This window comes from Saccostrea echinata, unplaced genomic scaffold (genome assembly GCF_033153115.1).
Source record: "Saccostrea echinata isolate AGI-Se365-2 ecotype Australia unplaced genomic scaffold, CSIRO_AGI_Sech_v1 ptg000005l, whole genome shotgun sequence".
In the NCBI taxonomy this organism is placed as follows: domain Eukaryota; kingdom Metazoa; phylum Mollusca; class Bivalvia; order Ostreida; family Ostreidae; genus Saccostrea; species Saccostrea echinata.
The window spans coordinates 3,720,913-3,748,513 of record NW_026889754.1 but is presented as its reverse complement, the minus strand read 5'-3'; the positions used below and the strand labels follow the sequence as shown (position 1 = coordinate 3,748,513).

General features: G+C 35.0%; 1 pseudogene; it reads left to right on the top strand.

Moving 5' to 3' along the window:
• Positions 1-24,648: 24,648 nt before the first annotated feature.
• LOC133179529 (uncharacterized) lies at positions 24,649-27,383 on the top strand (annotated as a pseudogene).
• The last annotated feature ends 218 nt before the right edge of the window (positions 27,384-27,601 follow it).

Here is a 27,601-nt window from a genome sequence, read left to right as displayed (position 1 = left end):
TAGCAGTACATTGAATCCCATTACATGGCTGAAATTGCGTACAACCTTGGTGAAGAAACGCAAATAAACGCAGTACAGTTAAGGTGACGAATGGAAATATCGGCGAATTTATATATAGATTGATTGATTGATTGATTAATGTTTTACGCCGAATCGGCACTATTTCAGCCATATACCGGCGATAAAAAGTTATGTCATGTGACCAGTTTTGAAAGTTCTGGGTTCCTCTGGCGGCCCCCAGTGAGCCTACTCTTTTTCGAAAACCAGAAAAACGATCTTTTGCGTGCCAAGGGGGTTGTAATCCTTGACACGGAGCACCATTTAAAGTCCCATCCGACGGACCTTAAAATTAAAAATTTATACAAGCAGCTAAATTATTAACCACAAAAAATCGTTATTTAAAATGTATTCATTTAAATCTTACTGTAAAAATCAGTTTCTTGTAAGTACTTTAAAATTGTAAAAGGGTTAGTGTTTTTAAAAAGATCATGCATTGTATGCACATTATTAAAGAGTCTACTACGTATAGGCGAGAAATCAGAACATTCTAATAGTATATGTTGTATAGTTATTGCACAGTCACACGAGATACATTCAGGTTGATGTTCCCTGTTAAGTAAATATGAATGAGTAAACCTTGAATGTCCGATGCGTAATCTTGATATAATGACTTCGTCCTGACGTTTCAGGCCGAAATCAGATAATTGATTGACTTTGTTCTGTATTGTATAGAGTTTATTATCATCGCAAAAATCCCAAAATATTTGCCAAAGAGAATTTACATAATTTTTTACTAAATATTTTAAATCAGTATAAGGAAGTTTAAAGTGAACAATTTCATACTGAAGTGCAATTTTCGCAGCACTATCAGCCTTAGTGTTTCCAGAGATACCAATATGACTTGGAATCCAACAAAATTCAACAATTTTACCTTGATTAATGAAACTATGGTATTTGATTAAGATATCTAAAATGTATGGGTGATCAATGTTCATACTGTTTACGGATTGTAAACAGGAGAGGGAGTCTGAAAAAATTGTAAACAAGTTATCACTAGATGATTGTATATAGTCAAATGCAAGTTGTATTGCCTTTGCTTCGGCTGTAAAAATTGTTGCTTCATTTGGAAGTCGGGTAGAAAACACATTATTTTCAACCACTGCAGCGGCAGCAACTTTATTTTTGTCTTTTGAACCATCTGTATAAATCTCGATTGTGGAATGCTTGGATTGTTTAAGTTCTGCTAATTTTTGTTTGAAAACGATGGGATTTGTTTCTGACTTTATGAATTCTGTTAGGGCAGTATTTACAACTGGTTTAATTAATTTCCATGGCGGTATTGCAGAACGAGTAGTAGATTTTACAATATTCAAAGGTAGCTCGGAATCCCTGATATGATTTTTATATCTAAGACCAATTGATTTAATGCATTTTTTCTTTTTATTATATAAATTTTCATGCTGTGGATGAAACACACAGTCAAATGCTGGGTTATCTCTATTGGCTTTAAATTTTATGAAATATTGTAAAGTTAGTTTTATTCTTCTTAAATCGAGAGGTGGCTCATTTGCTTCAACATATAAACTGTTTACACGGGAAGTTCGAAAAGCCCCTAAGCAGAGCCGAAGTCCTTGATGGTGGATTGCGTCAAGCGCTTTTAGGTAAGAGGTTCTTGCTGATCCATATACAATACAGCCATAATCTAATTTTGATCTTACTAAAGAGCGATAGAGTTTAAGAAGAGTACTCTTATCCGCTCCCCATTTAGTATTTGCAATAACTTTAATAACATCTAGAGCTTTAGTACATTTTTCTTTAAGCATTTTGATATGAGGAATAAAGGACAGTTTTTTATCAAATATGACACCTAAAAATTTAATCTCTTTAAGTACTTTTATTATGTCGCCATCTAATTGCAAATGCGGATCATCATGGGTTTATTAAATTTCCTTTGAGGCCAATATTAAAAAGATCTCTCATGACACCATATTTCCAAGTAGTATCGTATGTTTTTTCCAAATCAAAAAATATAGATACTGCATGTTCTTTTTTAACAAAGGCATCTCGTATATAGGTTTCCAGCCTTACTAGATGGTCTATTGTACTTGGGTTTTTCTAAAATTAAAAATTTGCAAAAGACATTCTTTGCTGCTTTTTGGAAGGTGTTTAATTAATTGATAATGAATCTGATCCGGTCCCACTGCTGTATCATGGGATTTATCTAAGGATTTTTGTAGTTCATCGAAAGTAAATGGTTCATTATAACATTCTTTGTTTTCAGAAGTGAAATCTAATGTTTTCTTTTCCTGTGAATTTTTATAAGTTATAAAATTATCGCTCATCTTATTTGTCGAGGATTCCTTTGTCCAATTTTGTCCAATTTCCTTTGAGGCCAATATTAAAAAGATCTCTCATGACACCATATTTCCAAGTAGTATCGTATGCTTTTTCCAAATCAAAAAATATAGATACTGCATGTTCTTTTTTAACAAAGGCATCTCGTATATAGGTTTCCAGCCTTACTAGATGGTCTATTGTACTTGGGTTTTTCTAAAACCACACTGTATATTTGTTATAATATTATTAGTTTCAAGAAACCATATCAAGCGTTCATTGATCATCCGTTCCATGGTTTTGCATATGCAGCTTGTTAAAGCAATTGGTCTATAGTTATTTGGATCTGCATGGTCCTTTCCAGGCTTTGGAATAGGAATAATTGTTGCCTGTGTCCAGGATTGTGGAAAATTACCTTTTTCCCAGATCGTATTAAAAATTTGCAAAAGACATTCTTTGCTGCTTTTTGGAAGGTGTTTAATTAATTGATAATGAATCTGATCCGGTCCCACTGCTGTATCATGGGATTTATCTAAGGATTTTTGTAGTTCATCGAAAGTAAATGGTTCATTATAACATTCTTTGTTATCAGAAGTGAAATCTAATGTTTTCTTTTCCTGTGAATTTTTATAAGTTATAAAATTATCGCTCATCTTATTTGTCGAGGATTCCTTTGTCCAATTTTGTCCAATTTCCTTTGAGGCCAATATTAAAAAGATCTCTCATGACACCATATTTCCAAGTAGTATCGTATGCTTTTTCCAAATCAAAAAATATAGATACTGCATGTTCTTTTTTAACAAAGGCATCTCGTATATAGGTTTCCAGCCTTACTAGATGGTCTATTGTACTTGGGTTTTTCTAAAACCACACTGTATATTTGTTATAGTATTATTAGTTTCAAGAAACCATATCAAGCGTTCATTGATCATCCGTTCCATGGTTTTGCATATGCAGCTTGTTAAAGCAATTGGTCTATAGTTATTTGGATCTGCATGGTCCTTTCCAGGCTTTGGAATAGGAATAATTGTTGCCTGTGTCCAGGATTGTGGAAAATTACCTTTTTCCCAGATCGTATTAAAAATTTGCAAAAGACATTCTTTGCTGCTTTTTGGAAGGTGTTTAATTAATTGATAATGAATCTGATCCGGTCCCACTGCTGTATCATGGGATTTATCTAAGGATTTTTGTAGTTCATCGAAAGTAAATGGTTCATTATAACATTCTTTGTTTTCAGAAGTGAAATCTAATGTTTTCTTTTCCTGTGAATTTTTATAAGTTATAAAATTATCGCTCATCTTATTTGTCGAGGATTCCTTTGTCCAATTTTGTCCAATTTCCTTTGAGGCCAATATTAAAAAGATCTCTCATGACACCATATTTCCAAGTAGTATCGTATGCTTTTTCCAAATCAAAAAATATAGATACTGCATGTTCTTTTTTAACAAAGGCATCTCGTATATAGGTTTCCAGCCTTACTAGATGGTCTATTGTACTTGGGTTTTTCTAAAACCACACTGTATATTTGTTATAATATTATTAGTTTCAAGAAACCATATCAAGCGTTCATTGATCATCCGTTCCATGGTTTTGCATATGCAGCTTGTTAAAGCAATTGGTCTATAGTTATTTGGATCTGCATGGTCCTTTCCAGGCTTTGGAATAGGAATAATTGTTGCCTGTGTCCAGGATTGTGGAAAATTACCTTTTTCCCAGATCGTATTAAAAATTTGCAAAAGACATTCTTTGCTGCTTTTTGGAAGGTGTTTAATTAATTGATAATGAATCTGATCCGGTCCCACTGCTGTATCATGGGATTTATCTAAGGATTTTTGTAGTTCATCGAAAGTAAATGGTTCATTATAACATTCTTTGTTTTCAGAAGTGAAATCTAATGTTTTCTTTTCCTGTGAATTTTTATAAGTTATAAAATTATCGCTCATCTTATTTGTCGAGGAATTTCTAGCAATTGCTTCGGCTATTTCATTTGAAATTTCTTTTTGATCTGTGACAATTTGATTTCCAACATTAAGATGTTGATATTTTTCACCTGAACCTTTTCCTTTTATTTTGCTTATAGCATTCCAGATCTTGTGAATAGGTGTATGTGAATTTAGATTTGAAACAAAATTTTTCCATGACTTTCTTTTACTGTAATTTATAGTTCTTCGGGCTTTTGCTCGGAATATCCGAAAATTATTAAGATTTATAGAAGATGGTGATTTGTGAAAAAGTCTTTCTGCTTTTTTGCGAGCTTTAATAGCTGCATCGCATTCTTCTGTAAACCATGGTTTTTTGATTCTAGTAGAATTCGTTGAGGTTTTAGGTATGCACTCATTTGCCGTGTTTAATAAAATTTCAGTAAATTTTTGAATAGGGTCAGGATGATTTTCAAATTTATCCGCCGAAATATTTTGTGAACATAAGTATTCAAATTGAGTCCAATCCGCCTTGTTTAATTTCCAGTGTTGAATACAACTGTTGTTTGAAGGTTTGTTTTGTTTAATAATGATAGGGAAATGATCGCTTCCGCACAGATCATCATGTACGGACCAATCGAAATCTAAAAGTAAAGAAGGGTCCACTATACTGATATCTATCGAGGAATATGAACCATTTCCTGGATGTAGAAAAGTGTTTGAACCGTCATTTAATATACATAAATTGTGATGAGATATAGCATCTTCCAGTTTTTTACCTTTATCTGTTATTTTATCACCACCCCACAGCGGATTATGGGCATTGAAGTCTCCCATGAGAAGAAAGGGGGCAGGAAGTTGTTGAATTAATTCCGTTAATTCTTGAGACTGTAAATGATAATTTGGAGGGATATATACAGAACAAAGTGTAATTGTTTTATCAGGAGTAAGACGTATGGCTATTGCTTGTAAATTTGTTTTTAAATCTATCTGACTATGAATATATTTGTTATGTATTGCCAAAGAAGAACCACCAGAGGCTCTTTCAGTTGGAGCAAAATGGTTATACATAATATAGTTTTTAACACTTATCTTATCGGTTTCTTTTAGATGTGTTTCTTGAAGACATATTGCTACTGGGCAATGGTCCCTAATAAGTAAAGATAATTCGTTAAAATTAACTCTAAAACCTCGACAATTCCACTGAATAATTGTAGGATGATTCATTTTTATTTATTGTGGGTGATAGGGGATATCCTCCCATTATTCTTTTTTGGGGAAAGGTTTCGGTCTTTTGAAGAAGATGAATGTGATGTTGTAAAATCCATTTCTTCAAGGGCCCCGAATTTATTATGTAAAGCAACGGGGTCTGTTGTACCCTTTGGTATCCGATCACTCAACTGTTTTTTGGAATTTTTGGAAGGAGACGTGTTCTGTCTCCCAGATGGTCTAGAAGTAGCTGCAGGCCTGGATACAGCCGCAGCTACAGGTTTTGGCGCAGCCGCAGCTGCAGGGCCCGCAGAAGCAGGCACTGTTTTCGTTTTACCTTTGTCATTAGATGACAAAGACACTTTTGAAGAAGAGGTCTGTTGGAGAATATCATTCTCGCAGACCTGTGTGGACATATCCTTCAATGAGGATGTTTTCAAAACTGTTGCATATGATGTCAATTTAGGTGTCGGAACACTATACATGTTAACTAGTTTTTTTGCCTCTGGATAAGGTATTCGTTTTTCTACTTTAACTTTCTGTATTTCTTTTTCTTTTTTCCACAATGGGCATTGTTTTGAAGACGCCATGTGTTCTCCCTTGCAGTTTTTACACTTTGGGTCATTCTGACAAGTTTTACCGTCATGCCTCTCCTCACCACACCTGAAGCATGTTTCCGAGCCTTTACAATTCATTTGCCCATGCCCAAATCGCTGGCATTTAAAGCAACGCAAAGGGTTGGGTACAAATGTTTCAATTTTCATTTGGTACAGTCCCACTTTTATATTAGTTGGGAGAGTCAGCATAGCAAATGTCAAAAGGTAAGTGTTTGTAGGTTCAATCATTTCATTACGCTTTTTTGTGAACCGTTTAACAGAGATCACTCCCTGGGATTCCAATTCATGTTGGATTTCCTGTTCAGGAATACCATCCAGGTCGTGATCCCTGTCGAACAAGATACCTTTACTCTGGTTTAGAGTCCACTGTGAACTTTTCCGAGTACCGGGATATCTGCCAACATTTTAAGAGCCAACAATGAAACTGAATGTTGTTTCTTGCTTACTTCAATAAGTAGAGCTCCAGATTTCAACTTTTTCACAGATTTGGGCGTACCAATAATTCCTTGTATGCCTTTTTGTATGATAAAAGGCGATATTTTTGTTAAAGGCTTTTTTTGCTGATCTGATAACTGTGCTTCAAGTGTGATGAAGCGGGGCCAGTGTTCCGCAACAGTTTTTAATTGCTCATCATTGAAGGAGTCTAAATCTGATGGGTAAGAACGTTTCTTAGAAGAAGCCATGGTTACACGAAGGAAGTTCAGAATCCTTGCTCCCCGCCCGCCTCGGAGCGCCAACAAGGGCGATATCTAGTCAAACGGACATCCAGTAAGACCGACACCAAGAGGATACAAAGAAACTATACTCAGACATGATATACCTGATTGACCCTAAGCCACCGCTTAATTTAAATATCAATATGGAAACGTCGGCGTATTGGTAAGTTGCAAAAAATGTGAACAATTGTTGAATAGGACATTGCAAAAACATCAATACTAAAGGCATATAGATATTATAAGCTCGGCGTGACCAGCCGATTGATCAAGTCGGGCCAAACTTGACCTCCCGTCTAGATGAATATGGGGCCAAAGTGGAGTGTTGGTCAGACAGGTGCATTACACCCAGCACCCGCAGACCTCAGCCACCAGGATCCCCTTCTCCACCAACACGGGTCGCAACCCACGGCCAACAGGTTGCCCCATTTAGTCGCCTTTTACGACATGCAAGGGGGTGCCAGGGACCTATTCTTATCACCCCGGGTCCCCACGGGGGAATTTATATATAGAAAATACATTCTTTACAAGGATGGGCGATTCTTTTTAGGACTTTACTATCATCAGACAAATGTAATGTGGTTGAAAACTACATGTTGGGGACGATTAGATTTCTTACCTGGACTTGTGATGTAATGTGGCAGTCACGTGATTTTAGCAAATATACCTGCAGTATTGAGGTCATCTATAAATTCCAATATTGCAAGGGCATAACCACGTTAAAAATCAAAGTTTGATTTATAATTATTTTCAACACTTTTTGTAATTTGTGAAAAGTGCTGCCAACCTATATAGATTCTACTATATGATTGCTAAAATTACGTTTGTTAGACCGTATGCTGAATATTTTGCTGGTCAAGTACATTAAACATAGATATAATTTATTCATTTGCAAGATTTCATCAGGTTCGAAGCACTTTTCAAATATCTTCATACCTCTTGAGATTATGTGTAAAAGCTTGTCATAATTCATTGAGGGTATGCCCTTGCAATATATCGATTTATTACGACCCTTCTATTACCCTTCAATGAATCTGCATACAAATATACGGCAGTATCGCTTGTCTAGGAAATGTACGGGAAGTATATGAATAAAATCATAAAATAGACATTGCATCCAAGTTAATGTCCTCTTATATATCTGCAAATATATTTTATTTACTTACAAAATACATTTTTCATTGTATAAAATATAACTTGATCCGCCTCTCACTGCATACAAACTGCGTCAAATTTTGCGATATGACGTCACATTGACAAGTCCATTGCGATCAGTGAATTGTTTATATATTACTCTGTGGGGTTTAAACAACAAAAATAGTAAGCATTGATGTAGTTTAAAGCTATCCAACAGTTTAACCACTTCTGTGCCAAAGGGCCGATTTTGGGCCGATCACACAGTTGCGTAGAGTGCCACGGGGCCGATTTTAGGCCAATTTTATTGAAATGAATTGTGACTATGTATTTCTTTTACTTCTTTTCAACGTAAATAATTATTAAACTTTTGCATCTTTTTATTGCATAACATTAAAGTTCTTATGGCTTATTTGTAGAATATCAGGAAAATTTCAGGAAAATTTATGGATAAACAAAGTGAATTTCATACCAGCGATGACGCCATGAATTTTTTCAAATAAATGAGTTGTTACTTATAAAACAGGTATTATTATTATTATTGAATATGCTCAATGAACACGATTTCATTTCAAAAATATATTCTCATACTATTATAAATTGAGTATATTGAGGTACTACTCATCCATTTGCCAGCAACGGTTAGAATCAACGTCAATTTACGTAAATGACGTCATAATAACAAGTACGTGTAAGCCAAACCTTGAGAAAACGTTCCGAGTTTATAGATTATAAATATGTGAGTTTATATACTAAACCAAGTAAAAAGTGACCTTGGACCCCCCCCCCCCTTAGAAAATGCAGACCTCCCCTAAAAAACTTGGATATGGTTAAGTTGGTATGAAGTCATAGGTATGAAGAAGATTTGGAAGTCAACGACTACCCCCCACCCCAACCCCACGAAATAGGATTTTCACGTTTTGTTTTTTGTTTTTTTTTTTTTGTTTTTGTGACAAAATTTGTAAAAAAAAATCCAACCCAGAAATTTGTCAAAGAAGAAAGTACGTTAAGTACCAAATTCGGCCCTGTCCCCAAATCTGATGAAGATTTTTTTGAAACATGTCTAAGATGTCCTCTTTTTAATTCAACTTAATTTTTGTAATTATCTCAAATCAATTTTCCTACAAAGCTAACTGAATATAGATAGTTTCTTTGGAAAATAACACTATGACGTTATGACGTCAACCTAGCGACGCTACGTAAATACAAGAGTTGTTGGAAAGTTCGTTATATTACTTTCAAGAAATATTGAAAAGAACACATTTTCTTATATAAAAATATTTATTTTGTTGATATGTGAAGTTTAATTCCATTCGATTTAACAGAAATTAATTTACTTAGTTTTAAAATCAACATGTTTGGTAACCCCGGAGCTACATTATAACGTCAAAAAACATTGCGTCATGGTGTTTTAAAAAAATTCTCCCTTTACATTTCACACAGTTTGCTCCAATAGCCACTTATTAAAACGTTAATTTATTTTGCTAACAATCGTACTAGTAGCATAATTTTGTTTGTCCATGCTTTTTTTTATTATTATTTTACCGCGTAACTGTGCATTTACAAGATCAGCAACTGTGAAGCGCCCTTCTCTTTCCATGACTTTACCAACTCAAAGTTTCTGTTCAGATTTTTACAGATAATCCATTTTCTCACAGACCGCCCTTGTCTGGTATAGAGTTTTAATCATTCGAATACAGCCTCTATCATTTATACACATACATGTATGCACGAATCGCTTTTGACATTTGCTCCCTACAATATTTTCAGAGTTTATTCTGAAGATTTCCAGAATTAAAAATTGGTTTTATATAAATCTATACACATTCCTAATGTTGTACTGAGCGGTCATAAAAAAAATCGATGTTTGGCCGCGGAGTAAGATATTTGACCTGTCGATGAGAAATTGGACCGCTTTCGTCGAAATTGTGGGCGAGATCAGCTAAATCTCATTTGCATTCATTGGTGTTCGATAGTGACGAAATTGACCAATTTTAACCGGTGTGGTTTAAGTAAAGGATAACTGCACTTAACACTGGGTTTTGGGTCTTTTTCCGTCGCTTCTGCTGCTTTTATATCTTACAGTGTAACCTTATTTCACTTTTGTATATTTACTATGGAATTCTATCAATTTGGCACAAAATTCAAATGTTAAAATGATTTTAGACTGTGATACAATCGAATAATTCTATGTTTTTTGTCCCTACTCCTTTCCAAATATAGAGATTTTACACTTACCTGCCCTTGATTAAACATTACGTATGCATGAGAGGTGGAGCTAACAGTGTAAAAATGTCTCTAAAATTAGACTAGATAAATAACAATGACATGTGTTAAAACACGTGAACACTCTTTCTCATCTCTCTCTTTATCCTTTATGGCACAAGTACACTACTGTAGTATTTACAAAGGTTTCAAAACGAAATTAACAATATGAGCACGTACATGTAAGTAAAGAATATTTTGAATCGATGCCTGACAATTCAACGTGTTCGAGAAGAGTGTCCTAGTTAGCACAAAACATGCTATCTTACAAGTCACGTGACGGAATTTAGTATTCACAGAGTTACCTAAGGTATGATATCACGTGGTGAATTATTCAACATTCAACATGCCGTAGCTCTTGGTTACAACAGTGAGAGCGAATTTAAGAAGAAGCAGTTTTTTCTCTTTTAAACCATGAGCGCATGTTTGTCTATTAATCTCCTTTTGACACAACATTATTAATGTAAATAAACAACTACTGGTTAAACGGAGAACAATAGACAAACATGCGCTGACTATGTACAAAGTCAGTGAAAAAGTGGGCGTCCTCATTATCGTACGGAGATTCAAGATATTGTGATGACCTCCACCTTTGAAAACAGCTTCGTACTTCGTAAGTGCATACTTTTATTTAATGTAATAACGTAAAGTTGTAGATTACATGTTGACCATTCCTGCAATTAAAAGGAAAATGCTTGTTTGAGAGTTTATTTTGTCGCAATTTTCGCATGTCCTTAAGGAGGCTGGGGGGGGGGGATTCAACAAATTAACCACAAATAAACCACCAGATTTAACTTAATTTTTTAGATATGATATCTTAAGCTGTCAACTATCATTTGGCAAAGAAAAATTTCAAAAATTTTAGTTTTTGAAATTTGATCATTTTCTATATCTTCATATGGAGCTCTTCTTCTAAAGGAGATCAATTTAGTCCAAAAATGGCCACAACCCCCCAGCCTCTTTAAGTGCAGTCATCCTTTACATCATGGAAGCCAGCACAAGATACAAAAGTATAACAAAACATTTATTGACTATGTTCTCGGCCAAAATGCATTTGTCGACCCATCGATCGGTTAAATAAAGGCCTCAGACAAACAGTTTGGTTTTTGGGTCCAACAATATACGTAAAAATGACGAGATTAATTTATATGATTTTAAAACAAGAGAGAGAGAGGGGGAGAGAGAGATGCGTAAGGCATATTTAATAGTACGTTTATTATATGTATCCGATTATTCTAATTCATAAAGTGTTTGATTTTAAAAAAAAAACTACACTGTTGTTTTTTTGTGTTTTTTTTTTTTTGGTTTTTTTTTCTTTTTTTTTTTCGAATTACTTGGTTTGCTTTTAAGATTGCATTAAAACTTCTAACACTATTTTATAGAATGTTAGATTCCCTATAAAATTTCATGAGAAAGCATTCAAGATATTTTCGAAAATTATTTGAAATTGTAATAAATAGATAACATTGAAAGGGCAAATTCCCAAGCCTATCCTTTCCAACGAGTCACGGCGTCACTCTCGAATTTATCTAAACAAAATGTGTTCAAAACGTTTCTGTCTTGTCGACTGAAAAAGTTTCAAAAAAACCCCCTGAAAAAGTACTGTCATTCGATTAATAATATTATGTGTCACCGGATGATCCTTCTCAAATGCACGAGTCAAGTATCACCCCCCCCCCCCTTCAAAAGCTGGTAGAGATGCAGCACTTCTCTGGATAGTTGGCATAGGCAACTTTCTATCGCATTTCCTCTAGCAACTTATTGAGGCTTTTTTCACCGACTTGGTATAGCTTTTCCAAAAAATAATAATAATAATAATAATGAAAAATAAATAAATAAATTTAAAAAAAAATTAAAATAAAAATAAACATGTATAAACATTTACTTTCTTTGAAGAACACTTTTACATCTTTTTTTAAATACGTACATATAATTATAGATAAATACTGTTGCTTGAAGTTTTGACTTTGTTGCTTGAAGTTTCGCTCAATATGAGAGCCTATCTTTAAGTAAGAATTGTAAGCCTTCGATACCAAACCTATGGAGAGAAAGATCATAGGCATCTATGCCTGCTTTTCAGTCCATTTCAGGTAGAGCATTCGCTCCGTGATCGGGAGGTCGTGAGTTCGAATCTCGGCCGCGATCGACCTATGTCGATAAAAAATAGGTAGCAACTGTTCTAGCGCTCGGCACTTTGAAGTGAAAGTTGCCGGTCTTTCGGATGAGATCTTAAAAACCGAGGCCCCGTCTCATGGTAGATTCAAACTTTTTTTTCACAATCAATTTTTCCCCCAATACACTAAATTCCTAAACTTTACCTACGCTACAGCAAACAGAGGGGGGAGGGGGCAGTCTTTCAATGAACATTTTCAAAGTTTGGGAAAAAAGTGGGAAGGGGCCCTGCGTCCCTGATTCTTCGTGCCTGATAAATAACTTGTTTTCAGACAGATAATTTTGTTCCACAGTACTTATATTAAATTGTGTGGTACACATTCACAGTCGTAATGAGGTGAAAAATTTAGTGACAGGTAACCTTGCTGAAAAGTGAACCCCTCATCCGATACAGCTTTTTAATTATTTTTTTTTGTCCGAAATTCTTTTTTGGACCTTTCTGTCGCTTTCTCATTCTAGTCTTCTTTCAACTTCACTGGATCCTCGACAGATAAGAAATCACAACTCTGTTATATGTGGAATGATCTTAAGTAGAATATACGGGTAAAAAATTTTACTAGGTGAAATATGAGTCTTTGTTTTTATATGCATAATATTAACAGCAATGTCTACAATGTAAACTTATGCAGATGCAACACGCTTATATTGTGCGTCGAATTGTAAAATCTGAAAATATATTCAAACATCAACCGTGCACGTGTGTAAATGACTGAAAATACAAGACTTCAGAATATTAATTAACCTGATCAGTCCTGACCAACGGCATCCAAAAGATTAAGAATTTATCCCCCCCCCTTTCCAAAAAATAATGTGTTGCAAGGGGACCTATTGTGACGTCATCTTTGAGTTTATTGCGTAATTTATTTACATACATGCAGACGTCAACTAGGCCGTTTCAGTAGCAAAATGAAATAAAGGCTCGAATTTTTAAAGCATTTTCTTTTCTGCAATAATACTTTTAGTGATTTCATTAGTCAGCTGAACATTTTTATTTTATTGCTTTAGTTTATTAAATTGATCTCTTCCCTTCTTGCTGGCAACATTATCAAGTGTAAGGCTTACTTGTATAAAATAGTATGCCATTTCTATAAAACATTTTTTTAGTTTTTATGCTATTTTCATGACAAATATATTTGTATGAGCAATATAAATATGGTCAATCAATAATAAATATATTTTGTAGCATTATTACACGAAATGCACCATTATTATTACTCCTAGATAAGAATTAGCCTCTCGACTAACTTGGTATCCGCCACCGGAAATAGTCATAAAATGTCAAAATTAACATACTGCACATTCCTCGATCAAATTCTTACCATTATTTTTGCTTGTCTTTTATCAAATTATTTTCAAATATATATGTTTTATTTTGCTCGAGGGATGTGCACTACTTCAATTTTGGGAATTTGTTGTAAAAATAGTGGAAAAAATAGCAATTTCCGGAAAGAACGGATGTTTAAATCCTGTGAATACCTCTAATCAACGTACTTGTGAAATTTTGTTATGCATATATCAAAACTACCAATCTTCTTCTACATGTACATAGCAGTTATATTTTTGCAAACGTGTATTTGAAAATACGAAAAATTGTGGGCCTTCGAATAAAACGTAACGTACTTAGTTCTTTCTGGGTTGGATTTTTTTTCACTGGGGTGGACCTTCCCCCTGGAAAAAATTCCTGGATCCGCGCCTGATTCAGGCATTTAGATTGATTGAATAATTGTTTAATTCCGTGATATAATATTGTCAAATTTATTTATTTTATTTTGTTACGTATGGAGACATTGCACATGCCATATTTTCTAAAGAACAAATTAAATTTTGTTTCCCGTGTTCGATGTATTTTTCGTAAGTTTCCTAAATGCAGATATTACATGCTGCTACTCAACTAAAAGCACATAATAATTAAACATATTGAAAAGATAACCAAAGCTAATAAGTTCAAATGTTTGTTTTTGCTTTAATTGTATTCCGAAATTTTAATTTTAATCAATATTTTTTTTTTATTTGTTCCGTATTGACTAAATATTTATTACGTAACTTTTAATATTTCATAGATTTTTTTTTAACAAGACGCATGAATTCAATGCTTAAACAGTGAAAAGGGTAATCATGATCAGTTTAATATGTTTGATATGACCATTTTTCTTCCAGAATTTTACTGGAAAATAATGACGCAATTTTATTGAAATCTCTAATGAGGAAATATACATGTACGGCGAATGAATGAAATTGTTTGTATGACAATCTATTTTCGAAAAAGATTGTTTCTTTTGTTTATTTTTTTTTATTAGCTCTTCTGAGCCAAAGGCTCAAAGAGCTAATGCTATGGCCATTTGTGCGGTGTGCGTAAACTTTTTAGAATATGGGCCATAACTCAAGAACCCCTTGGCGAATCATTGTCAAATTTGTCACAGGGTATCCTTGGCCCAAGGGCTACCATTTATACTAAAAGTAGGGTTGGGACCCTTAAACAAGGGGATATAATCAGGAAAATAAAACCAAAAGTACTGTTTGCTAAAAAATCTTCTCCAGAACTACCAGGCTGATTTTCACCAAACTTACATACAAGGATCAGGATATGTTGAAGATTAAAATTTGCACGGGGAATTACCTTGGGGCAAAGGGCGTGGTCTCAAGGTCACTTCAAAGTTGACCAAAATTTTACTCTATAAAAATATTGATATTTTGCTTATAAAGACTAGGATCATCAAATCTTGTACGTTGATGCATCTTAGGACTTCACATCATGTTAACTCAAAAGTATCACGGTGACCTACTTTTTTAATTTTGCGGGCATTTGTTTTGAAATTAATTTTGAGACATATTTTGCACACTTTAAGGCCTATGATCATCAAACTTTGTCAGTTGATGCATCTTGGGTCCTCAAACAACGTCAACTTAAAAGTAGGTCACCTTGACCTACTTTTTGAATTTTATGGCTAATCCTTTCTAAAACATTTAATCTCATTAATTCAGACACCGAGAGGTTTAGAATCATCAAATCTTGTAAGTTATGCATCTTGAGGCCTTAAAACATATTTATGAAAAATTAGGTCACTGTGACCTACTTTTTACATTTTGCAGGCATTTGTTTTCAAATTGTTTTAAAGGCATATTTTGAATACTTTCAGACCTATGATCATCAAACTTTGTCAGTTAATGCATCTTGGGTCTTCGGAAAACATCGACCAAATAGTAAGTCACAGTGACCTACTTTTGACATTTTATGGCTATATTTACGTATCTTAGGTACTTATTGGCTTAGAATCATCAAACTTTGTCAGTTGATGCATCTTGGGTTTTCGGAGAATGTCAACCAAAAAGTAGGTCACGGTGACCTACTTTTGAATATCTCAGGTACTTATTGGCAAAGAATCATGAAACTTTGTCAGTTGATGCATCTTGGGTTTTCTGAGAATGTCGACCATAAAGTAGGTCACCATGACCTACTTTTGACATTTTATGGCTATATATAAGTATCTCGGGAACTTATTGGCTTAGAATTGTCAAACGTTGTCAGTTGATGCATCTTGGGTTTTCGGAAAATGTCGACCTAAAAGTAGGTTACGGTGACTTACTTTTGAATATCTCAGGAACTTATTGGCAAAGAATCATCAAAAACTTTGTCAGCTGGTGCATCTTGGGTTTTCGGAGAATGTCGACCAAAAAGTAGGTCACCTACTTTTGACATTTTATGACTTTATTTAAGTATCTTAGGTACTTTCTGGCTTAGAATCATATGATGCACCTTGGGTTTTTTTTTCCGAAAAATGTCAACCAAAAAGTAGGTCATGGTGACCTACTTTTGAATACCTAAGGAACTTATTTGCTTAGAATCATTAACCTTTGTCAATTAATGCATCATAAGTCCTCAGAAAATTTCAATTAAAAAGTAGGTCACGGTGACCTACTTATGGTACATGTATTTTATAGTTAAATTGAAATATCTCCAGTCCTAACTGGTTAAGAATCATCAAACTTTGTCAGTTGATGCATCTTGGATCTTAGGATATTTAGAGTTAGGGCTTCAATATTAAAAGAAGTGATAGATTGTACAATTTATCAGAAGAGCGATTCAAGGCCCTTGGGCCTTTGTTTTTTTTTTTTTGTTATAAGTCTATTGATCTTTCTATTTTCATCGTGTAGGATATATCCTAAATACATTCCTTACACTACAGATTATTTAGATTTTTTGCTAAGGACGTAAAAATTGCACCTCCCTCTGATGATGACTATACAAAATCAAGTTCACGTGTACAAACAACAAGTGTTATATATTTTTCCCTTTGAATTAATGCTAATCATGCATCAGGTTAATGATATCTTGGGGACTACGTAAATATTAAACAATTAATGAAAATCTATTTAAAACTACAGTAGAAACTTGCCTAAAGCGCAAAACGGGAAAGGGGGGGGGGTGGAGAAAAATGAAAAACAAGAAGCAAAAACAATATATTAAAGGTGATTATTTTGAAAATTCTCACTATTGTTTTCGGCTTCAAGAAGAAAGAAAAAACGGCAAGGGGACAGCCGTCTTTGAGTTTAAAAAATATAAACTAAATACATGCATTGTATTACATCATAGCAAATGACTACATATTTCATTTTTAAAAAATGGGTGAAACTCGATCCATCCCCATCCCCAACCCCCATCCGTTAGAGTACGTACGTGCTACGAAATATGCGATTTTTTAAATATCGACCTTCTCTCTACTAATTCGTGTGTGTTCCATTTACATTATGAAATATGTACATGTGTGTAGTTGTACCTTTGAAAACATTTATACAGACAAATACAATTAGAGAGAGAGAGAGTAAAAACACAGTTACTAAAACATGCGATTTAGTTTGAATTGTTTTGAATACATTATTATAATGCTTTAAACTTATTGATTGACTTCTTCAGTAATTCTCAAGTGTTGAGTTTCTCAGTTAAATTAGTATAACATAAAGTGATTGAGCATTGGGGGGGGGGAGTATCTTTTCTTTAATTGGGGGGGTTGTTAAATCTCAATTTATTAAATAACTGTTCATTGGAAAGGGTCCTCCCCCCAAAAAAAAGGGAGGGGCTACATTACTGCAGCTAGTTTTATTAAACCACCAATCCTTTTTAATTATGTTACCATGAATATTTTTTAGATACAAAATGCGAAAAAATGTGGAATTTTGTGAAGTCTCTTTTTAAATTTTAATAGGGTGAGTTTATGTATTTTAAAAATATTTATGTTAAATCATAATACGATTGCTATCGCAGAAATCGGTACATTTATTTAAAATTTTGATAACGCCCAATATTCGGACACTCGGATTAGGGTTGAGACGCGAAGAACCGGGTCTAAAAAATTAATACACTATATATTTTTTTCTTTCCTGTTAAAAGATCGCAAGTGGACTCGCGTAACTGAAAAATATATTAAAAGATAAATGGGCTTCGTTCCAGTATTGCAAGTTGATAATAAACCAACAGGAAGGATTAATTACCAAAAATTAAGGCGATATACTAGTATATGAATCTTTAACTTTAGTGATCTAATGGAGGGCGATTTTCATAATTTGTGGTTGATCTATGTTTGAGTAGACCATCCATCAAAAAATGCAGTTTATGTTTAATCTTGTATCAAAAGAAGCATGGAATCGGATACAAAGCTGACGGACTGCAGGTAACCTGGGATGTTAAGTTTTAAAAACTATGTACAATTCATGAGGCGAGTTGGGGGGTCCCTCATTTTGAAATGTTCCATTTGAGTTATTAAATATCTATATGTAAAAGTAACGAAAAACCAACCTTAGGAAAACAAAGCCCACTTAAAAAGTATGAGGAGAGAGTCGTGTATTTGGAAAAAAAACTTAACCAAGCCCCTCCCCTATCCCCTCCATTCGTATACATGAATATACCCGGTACACAAAATATGTTTTTCACGTTTGAGCTGGTTGCTTCTGACTCGTATCCCACTAAAAAAAAAAATCTGCACTCGCCACCGATTTCTGAAAATATTGTAAATTGTATACAAGTACAGACCGCTGTTTGAGACCGGAGAGGCCGTTAAATGTTTGAAAAATGAAAAAAAAGCCGCTTTACCATTATTCATTTTCTTTCAAGTTAAACGAAAGAACATCGGTCACTGTACACGTTAAATCTAGAATGTGCATCCACTTCCTATAACTATGTAATTGTTGCATAATGCTTCAATATTGGCAATTCTATCAAAAAGCAATGTACATGTATATTCATTTACGTTTAATATGTACTCTATACAGATTGAAAATAAAGTAATAGTACTTATAAGGGTTGAGGTAAATCATTCACAATTTACTTGGGAAAAGAATAGAGGCATACAAAGTGAGGACTATTCTATTTTCGACTCTCAGTTTTCAAAGTTCGTACTAGAAAATAATTATTTTTAAAAAATAAGTAAATAAATGAGAAATGACACATTTGATTTTTTTTATTTCATGTATTTAATGGCATAAAGGTTTGGCGTGTCAGGAAGACAAAAATTTCCTAACAGTATTTGAATTCTCTAAACAACAAGGTATAGCAATAAAATACGTGCGATTTGTTTTAGGTTTGTAAATTCTTGATAAAGGCGATACCCTCTATATTACACGGTCTTCTTATCAGTGTAGAGTTTCAGACTAGCTGGTTTATAAGTGAACGTGTTTGTTGGGGTATATCATTTTTCTTTAGGAAAAAAACCCCATAAAATTTCAAACAGAATGCGTTCAGAGTACTTTTATTTTTAAACAATGTATTTATCTTCCGTACATTGTAAATACATACCAGTATGCAAAAAATGGAAAGTTTACCAATTCATATTCCGAAGTAATTTTATTGGCTATAATACATCCACTTTCCACTACATATACTTCACAGTAAATTTACCAAATTATCAATCGGTGCATAATTTAATTTAAAAAAAATATAAAGAATCGACCGTGCAACTGTGTACGTGTTAGAGATGACGTTATGTTCAGACAACACAATTTTTTGAAATGTCTCTTTCTTTTAAAAAAAATTACTTTGTCTCAGATTATGTGTTGAAACAGGATCTTCCTCGCCTTGATAAAATTTGTTAAAATTATACATAACGCAGGTGCGATTAACGTCATTGATACAACGTAAACCCGCAATTATTAATAACGTCACAACTATTGTAACGTCATTTACGTGTGACGTTACGTTTTTTGGCAATTCAAAAAATTACGTTGGCAGCGAAAAGGTTAAAATAGCAAATCATTTCATTTTGTGGTAATTTGAAGAACATATATATTTGTGTTATGTCATAGTAAGCATTTCCCGTAAAAATTAGGCCCCGCCTCCTTATTGCAGCCTTAACTGTGCTGTGCAGTTCTTACCATTTTGGCGCGTTCGCTGTTGAGAATGGCGCTAAAAGAGGGTACTCGTTCCCGATTATTATATATATATATATGTGTGTGTGTGTGTGTGTGTACAGGTAAGGGAGAAAAAAGGGGTGAATCTAGGTTTTGAATGACAAATGAAAAAAAAGTTAAAATATCTATTCTGGCAAGTTCTACAACTTTATTTTATACAAATCTAACACTATTACAAAAAGATATAATTTACTTTCGTAACACATCTCTACGATTAGATAATCGAGACATTGTTTTTCAATGGACAATAACACGTCTAACACGTATCAACAAATCGATATCTGAGTGTTCTGTTCCATCGAGTTTCAAGGGGGCAGTTGTGAAACCATTGCTTAAAAAATAAGGTTTGTTGATTGATTGATTGATTAGGGTTTAACGCCGAGTCGGCAATATTTCAGCCATATTTCGGCTGAACATTAATTCTACGAGGGCCGTTCAAAGATTACGCGGACTTGTTGCACAGAAAATATATTTGACGACATAATCAAGCAAAAAGTCACAAATGATATAAAAGAATCTATTTATATATGGTCATCAAAATTCCATATAAAAATATTGTAAATTAGTATCAATTTCGGGTGATTTAACAGGACATATCATGAAGTCACGGCGCAGTAAAACCTTCAACGTCACGGGCATTTTAAAAAATGGGAGCTTTCATTATCTCAGTATTTTCCCTTAGTATATGATACTGTTTAGTTTGGGTTACCTTAACCACTCAAAATAAACATCCATATACCATTTTTGATCCAGCTTAATAACTATAAAACTAGTATTATGTGTTCTAGTTTGTGTTAAACCCCAAAACTGCAGATATTTCTGAAGTAAAGTTTGACGTCAGTCGATCTCAATCACATTCTTAACAGTCCAGATCAGTGTTTTGTCGATGAACTTCTTCCATCACTCCTGGACTGTCTTTTAACTAAGATCTAACAGTCTAAAATTCTTTTCTATATTTTGTAGAGATGTGTCGGAAATTCCGCTGGTTTACTATATGTTTCATCAAGCTTATTTGGCATTTTCCCAGCACGATTCATGACTTGATAAAAGTGCGCTACTCCGTCAAATTACGAGACGTCATTTTTGAAATTGATTTCGTAGGGGTCACATCGGAGAAAAATTGCAATATTTCTGTTAGTACTTCAAATATTACGTCAGAAATCTAAATACTTATAATACAACAATAAAAAGAAATTTTTAGAGAAAATTGTTGAATGATATCGTGAAATCTGGAAAATAAATAAATAAAATATTGAATACCGCATTTTTGTATTTCAACATTTTTGCCGTGCTCCGTACATCACCATCAGCAGTATCAAAACAGCAATAATTTTAAGAGAAATTGAATAAAATCAAAATATTTACCAAGGATTTATTGGAATCTTTCAGAAATATGTTTCTGTGAAATTTCAATTCTATATGACGTCTATAAGAGTAAATAATAGTAGAGTCCGCGTAATTTTTGAACGGCCCTCGTATATGATCGGTTTTGAAAGATTTTTGGTTTCTCTGGCGGCCCCCAGTGAGCCTACTCTTTTCCGAAAACCAGAAAAACGATCTTTTGCGTGCCAAGGGGGTTGCAATCCTTGACACGGGGCACCATTTAACGTCCCATCCGACGGACTTAAAAATTTAAAAATAAAAATATTTAAAAAAATTTTAATACAAAATGGTCGCATTTTGCTAGGTATAGGAAGTTTCTGGGTAGGTGTTGACTCATCATTATATGCGTGCCATGCACAACTACTTTCACCTGTTGAAGGAGTCCTCGTAGGTTCCGACAACGGGGTTGCTGTGTGTCGAAGATGAGTAGATGGCTTTGCTGTGCAGTCATTCATCTTGTGCTCAGTATTTACTTCACCATGATCCTAATAATCCTGAAACTCCATGAAGTATTCCTCCATACCATCACTTGCGGGCTTGGCATAGCTATGGTCTATGCACAATGGTGGCAGAAAATCTATACATTCAATTAATTCTGGAGTGACCCTTAGTTTAGGTATGCCTACAAATGTTTCCAAGTCAATGGGGCCTTGCTTTCTCAATTCCCATATACGGTCAGCTATGACCTGACCAACACCTGGTAGGACTCCAAGATCTTCATAGGCACAGGTGTTGATGTTTATTTTGAATGGATTCTGCCTGTGTTTAGGCATCATGTTACTTTGGGGGGGGGGGGGGCAGAATATATAAACAAACTAGTGTGTTTAGTTTATTTCACAAAAATGTACAATAAGTTATATAAATCACCAAAACATATGTTAGCAGCTTAATTTAATTCAATCTTCCAACTGGCAGGGAAGCGGATTCGGTATTACAATACCATGTGCTCGACCATGTGCATCTTCCGGTGATTAGCCTCACCGCGCATTTTTTCAACAAAATGCACAAAAACCATAATATTCGTCCAGAACCCTGCGGCCGTGATGACTATCACATCATGAATAAATAGAAATTCTCATAACTTTAAGCTAATTGTCAACCAATTTATAAAATTTACCGTAAATAAACGCGTGGGACTTTGACAGCTTCCCGCCAGAAAAAAAATTAATGAATTTCAATACACGGTTTCTCGTGCAGAATCGATTGCTCGCAGCGGCAGTGAAGTATTGTATGTGTAAACTGACAACGCTGGTAAACGTTTATATGTGTATTCAGTATTAAATCATACAAGACTTGCAACAGTATAAATGTGCAATCTTTACTGCACGGTCTCACACAACTGCACACTACCGTTCACCACTCAAACCAGACGACAACTAACTCGCACATGCGCATCACACACGGACGGTGCCAGGTTAAGTCGTTCCTGCACACACTCATACCACACTACAATATATTGCTATACACTAATATGTACAGTTTTCATTGTATATCTTGGGCTAAGTGGCATATATGATTTCAATTAAGTACAATAATGTCCAACTTTTTCAACATATGTGTAATTGAAAATTTAAATGTTTTATCTTATAATATAACATTGCAATTCCTTCAAAGGATCAGACCTCTATCATCATCGAAAATAAGAGTCAATAAGGCGAAGATGATGTGTCTCGCTCTGCTATTTAACTTTTCACACGGTTACAGATGTAAGAAATGTTGGCTACAGTTTTGAACTGTTTAACTGCAAGTAATGAGTGAAGCTTATGGTGCCAGAGGCCTGGAAAACTGTTCGCGAACTTCACATCAAGATGTCCCACAATTGGATGGACCAATAATGAATCGCGGATCGATGTTAACCTTTTAACACATTCACTATTGTTTGAATAGATTTTATTTTCCTAGAACCGAAAACTGGTGATAGTGTAGCAACTTATAGCAAATCCCCTTCTGGGATATCCGACATTTCCTATGCGGTTTCAACGGGAACTTGTCTCGAAAACAATCTAGTCTTTGCAAATCAGGACCGGCAATGACTTCCTCAATATCACACGGTCTTTGCACTTTTTTCATTTTTTGTTGGTTTTTTTTTCCTGTTGATTTTTCATAGTTAAGTTGTATATCATTTTCTTTAAGTTCTTCAATGCCGACGTTCAGCTTTGCCGGATATAGTAAAAAAGCTTCCTAGGCTTGGACACCGGCACTTTTCCTGAGGGTGAAGTGTTACAGGATACTTGTCTCCTTTGCTTCATTCTACAATAAATGTTTGCGCCCCCGGGAGGATACACTCTATTATTCTAGATGGCATCCAAAAGCAAGATACATTAGGGTAGTACTTTCTGAAGAATGTGCAGAAATCTGGTCTTGGTTATCGTTGTCCTTGAGAAGCTGTACATGTCTCCATGGAAATCTCACTCTTTGTCATCTTTACAATTTCCTCATGTTGGCGGATGCTCTCTGGAAAGGAAACTTCATTCCTATCTAATGCACAGTACTGTGGATTTTTTAAGCTCGTCATCTTCCTCTAAGAATTTCGCCTTTGTAGAATGTCTGCAAATAATGCAGTGACAAAACCATGGCGTCAATGGGTGCTCCCTTTCGTTTGATTACAGTGTTGATGCTTCCAGATATGTTCTTTGTGATCCTCGAATTAGGGTCGTAAATACCTGGCGAGGAACCATGAATTTTTCCAAAGGGTTGTGGGGTGGGTGTCCATTCCCAGTCAAAAAAAAAATCACCCCCCCCCCCTCCCAAATAAACGTTAACTCCTTTCCCAAACGTAATAAAAAATATCAATCAATCAACAATCTTCACAATAAACAGTTAAATCCAGACTTGACTTCGGTTTCATCTGGCGTCACCAGTATGATTGGAGGCAACGTAAAGAACAACACTTCACCGTGTACTCGGAACTGCAGAAGAATAGAACATCACAAAGTTTGTGAATGAGGCAGAAGATGGCATACCTTCGTCTTGAGGTACAACAGCTAATGCATGGGAAGAAAAAAGATTTGCTAATCATGTCATCAAAAAGGACATCCTTAAAAAGAACCGCCTGAACCTTTCTAAAGATTTAAACAGGAAGAATATGTCGTTGCGAGCAGGACGAAAGGAAGTTATACACGTATACAAGGCTCGCTCGTGAGGAAATATTCTGCTGCTGTGATTGACATTGGTGGTGTTACTATTGAATGTATTATGTATTGTTATTTTTTTTAATAAAGTCTAATAACACTGGATCAATAAAATAATAAAAGCTTTCACAGCAGTACACACACACACACAAAAACAACGACACGCTCTTCACAAAATAAAATGGCGTTCAGAAACAGAGCAATTCCTGAGAAATGGATGTCGACATCGTAGGACCAGCAAAGGATTGGCCATTGTCCACGAGACGATTGTTTTGGACTCCATGTTTGAAGCACTTTCAAAGAATTTTTATTAGTGCTTTCGTTTGTATCAACGGTTTAAATCCATGTATTTTTTATGGAATGGGTTGCGTTAATGAGATTGGCCAAGATTCCTCGGCCATCAACCTCTTTAATGCACTTTTCAGGTAAGGTTAATTAAAAAAATGCAACTTAAAAAAAAAAACATTTCGACGTTACTTCCAAACCATAAGTTAGATATTTTAGAACTCAATTGTAGATTATTCTCCAATGGGAGAAATTACAACCTCTACGCATGGAATGTCAGGGCTAGGCGATATGAGTATATAGACGGACGGGTAAGAAGATACGTTCCCAGATATTTACGTTAAAATCTGTACATTTCAAGAATTAAGATACATGTATTCGTAAACTTTTAACATGCTTTCTTTTTTTTATCTTTTTATTTCTCGTTTGCCAAGGATTTCAGATTAGCTGTATTCAGTGCAATTTCTGGTGTGACGTCAATACCCCGCCCCAAAGACGTCAATACCCCGCCCCAAACTATACATATTCAATTATTTTAATTACATTGTAACTGGCCTACCCCCCCCCCCCCTTCACGTTATAAAATGAACCTTCCCAAGAATTGTTCTCAGTGACTTCTAGGTCTGCCCGTGCAAAACAAGGAAAAGTGGCGGGAGCTACCGCGAGAGACGCACAAACGACATTCTAGACATAACTCCCGCAGATTTCGTCAACCCATGGTACTTTTTCCAACTTTTTTCAAGGTCTGACAATGAGCTTTACCGATGGTGTAGGCAAAATAATCTGCTGGCCACATCTTTTGCTTGCCCTGTTGAGAACTGTGCTGGGGACATGACATAAGCTACTTTATCACGTGCTCCCGGTGGGGTCATTTTCCGCTGTTCCTTAAACAGACTTCACACCAAGTCCTCAACAAGATATTCATTTTTTGACAGAAGCAATTTGGTGTTGCAGGACATTGTATTGTTTATTATATGTTATTTAGAGAGATATAGTCTTGCTCAGTGTTCCCGCTTTTCGGGAATGTCGTACACTACTAAAGCGTTAAACTGGGCATCTTTTATAAGAGAGGTGTTTAAGGAATACTTTCACACCACCATCCGCCACCGCAAATTTCAAGGCATTGGAAATTGATGAATCCCTCTTTGGCAGGCGGGTTAAATTCCACAAAGGCAACCCAAATCGTGGTTTGAAGGTAAGTTGCCTCCATTTCACATATTCATTTCAACCACTTTCTTTTCAAGTTTTGGTGGGTACAAATTTGATTAATGCATGCATTTTGATTTATAGGCGTCTTTGCTTAAGCAGGATTTTTTGTTTTATTTTAGATATGGATATTTGGCATCATTTTATACCCAGTGTCTGACATAAGTGACGAAATCCTGCTACCCATCATCGAGAGACACATAGAAAAAGGTTCATCAATATACAGCGATGGTTGGTCTGCGTACTGCCCTCTGAATGATCTCGGCTATCAGCACTTCACCGTTTTACACAAGTACGCTTTCAAGAAGTCATATATCAATAAAGAAACAAATGAAGAGGTCTATGCCCATACAAACAGGACAGAGGATGGCAGGGACCAAGATAACACAATTTGAGGGCCATTTTGTCGAGATCATGTGGAGGGCAGATGTTAAGTCCAATATTAACAACGGATTCTTCAACCACCTAAAATCTATTTACACCTCAAATGCGCCACCCAAATACCACTACACAACACCACTCTTTGATACATGGGCAGGGTTGGTAGAGGTATCAGAGTCCCAAGTAAAATTCTTGGGAAATTAATCCTGGTATGTTTCTCAGTGTTTTCAATAGGCATACTTCTGTATTTCTAAAACGCAGTTTATTTCCTTCTCCATAATTCCGTAAAAGTGTTTTATTTTATTTTGAGTGAATTCAGATGCAGAGACGGAGGAAGAGGTGTCCTCTGCAGTACTGGTTGGAAGTTCTTCCTCTGACTTCATACCAGCTAACAGGGAGTTGCCTTCGTTTTAATGCAATCCTACAGCTTTGGTGTTCTAATGCATGAACTATTTCCTGCGACAGAGGAGTCCAGCGACGAAGGGGAGAAAATCCTTATAGAAGGTGGAGGTGGTAATTATTCTGAAAGAAGGAATAGTTAAATGCAATACTTGTCCAAAACATAATACCGTTTTACATTTCTTATTGGTTATCAAATGATATTAATGTTTTCGTTAAATTAAATAACACGATTTCCAAAGTAAACTGCTTCATACCTTTTTTTCAATAGCTCCAGTGGACACGACGACCCTCTTCTGTGGCAAGGAAGAATATTCCTAGTGCTATGAAACAGCAAGGTATATACATCTATATTTTAAAAAAGAAAAAATTACAACTTGTGTTGTGTTTCTTTTTCAAATATTTATTTTTTTTTATTATTTATAGTGAATCATCAACACACCCATAGCTTGTAGATATGTGTGGTCCTTGGAGAAGGCTATAGGAGTTCATCCCAAGTATGTTGATGAGTCGACACCTGATAGATTCCTCCATATGAAGAACTTGTTGGACAGTCCATATGTTGTAACATTAGGTGAGATCAGGCTAGACAGAACTGTCCCTGTGAAGCTGTGGAGACATCAAGAGGAAGTTTTCTTCCGCCTAGTGCTTAAGTTGACTCGTAAGGATAAAGTCATTGTTCTTCACTTGCGTGGAATTACCGCTGACATTTTGAAGGAGAAAGTTAGACAAGGAGAAGAAGGAGAAGACAATTCCCGCAGAATTACAGGTCTGGATTATCTTCCGACTAAGTTCATGTGGAATGTCTCATTGATTACTCACTCTCTGCAAAATTAAAGGTCTGGATTTTTTTTCCTACCAAATTATTGCAGAGTATTGTATTTATTGTTATTAACTACAAATATGTTTAAATTATCATCAATGTATTCTATGAATAAGTATGTATAATTTAGACCTGTTAAATAAAACGGGGAGGAATGTAGTGAAATTGCCTTATTTACATATTTCACTTTCTCCCTACTGGCTTGACCTCTGACCCTGGTCTATCCATATGC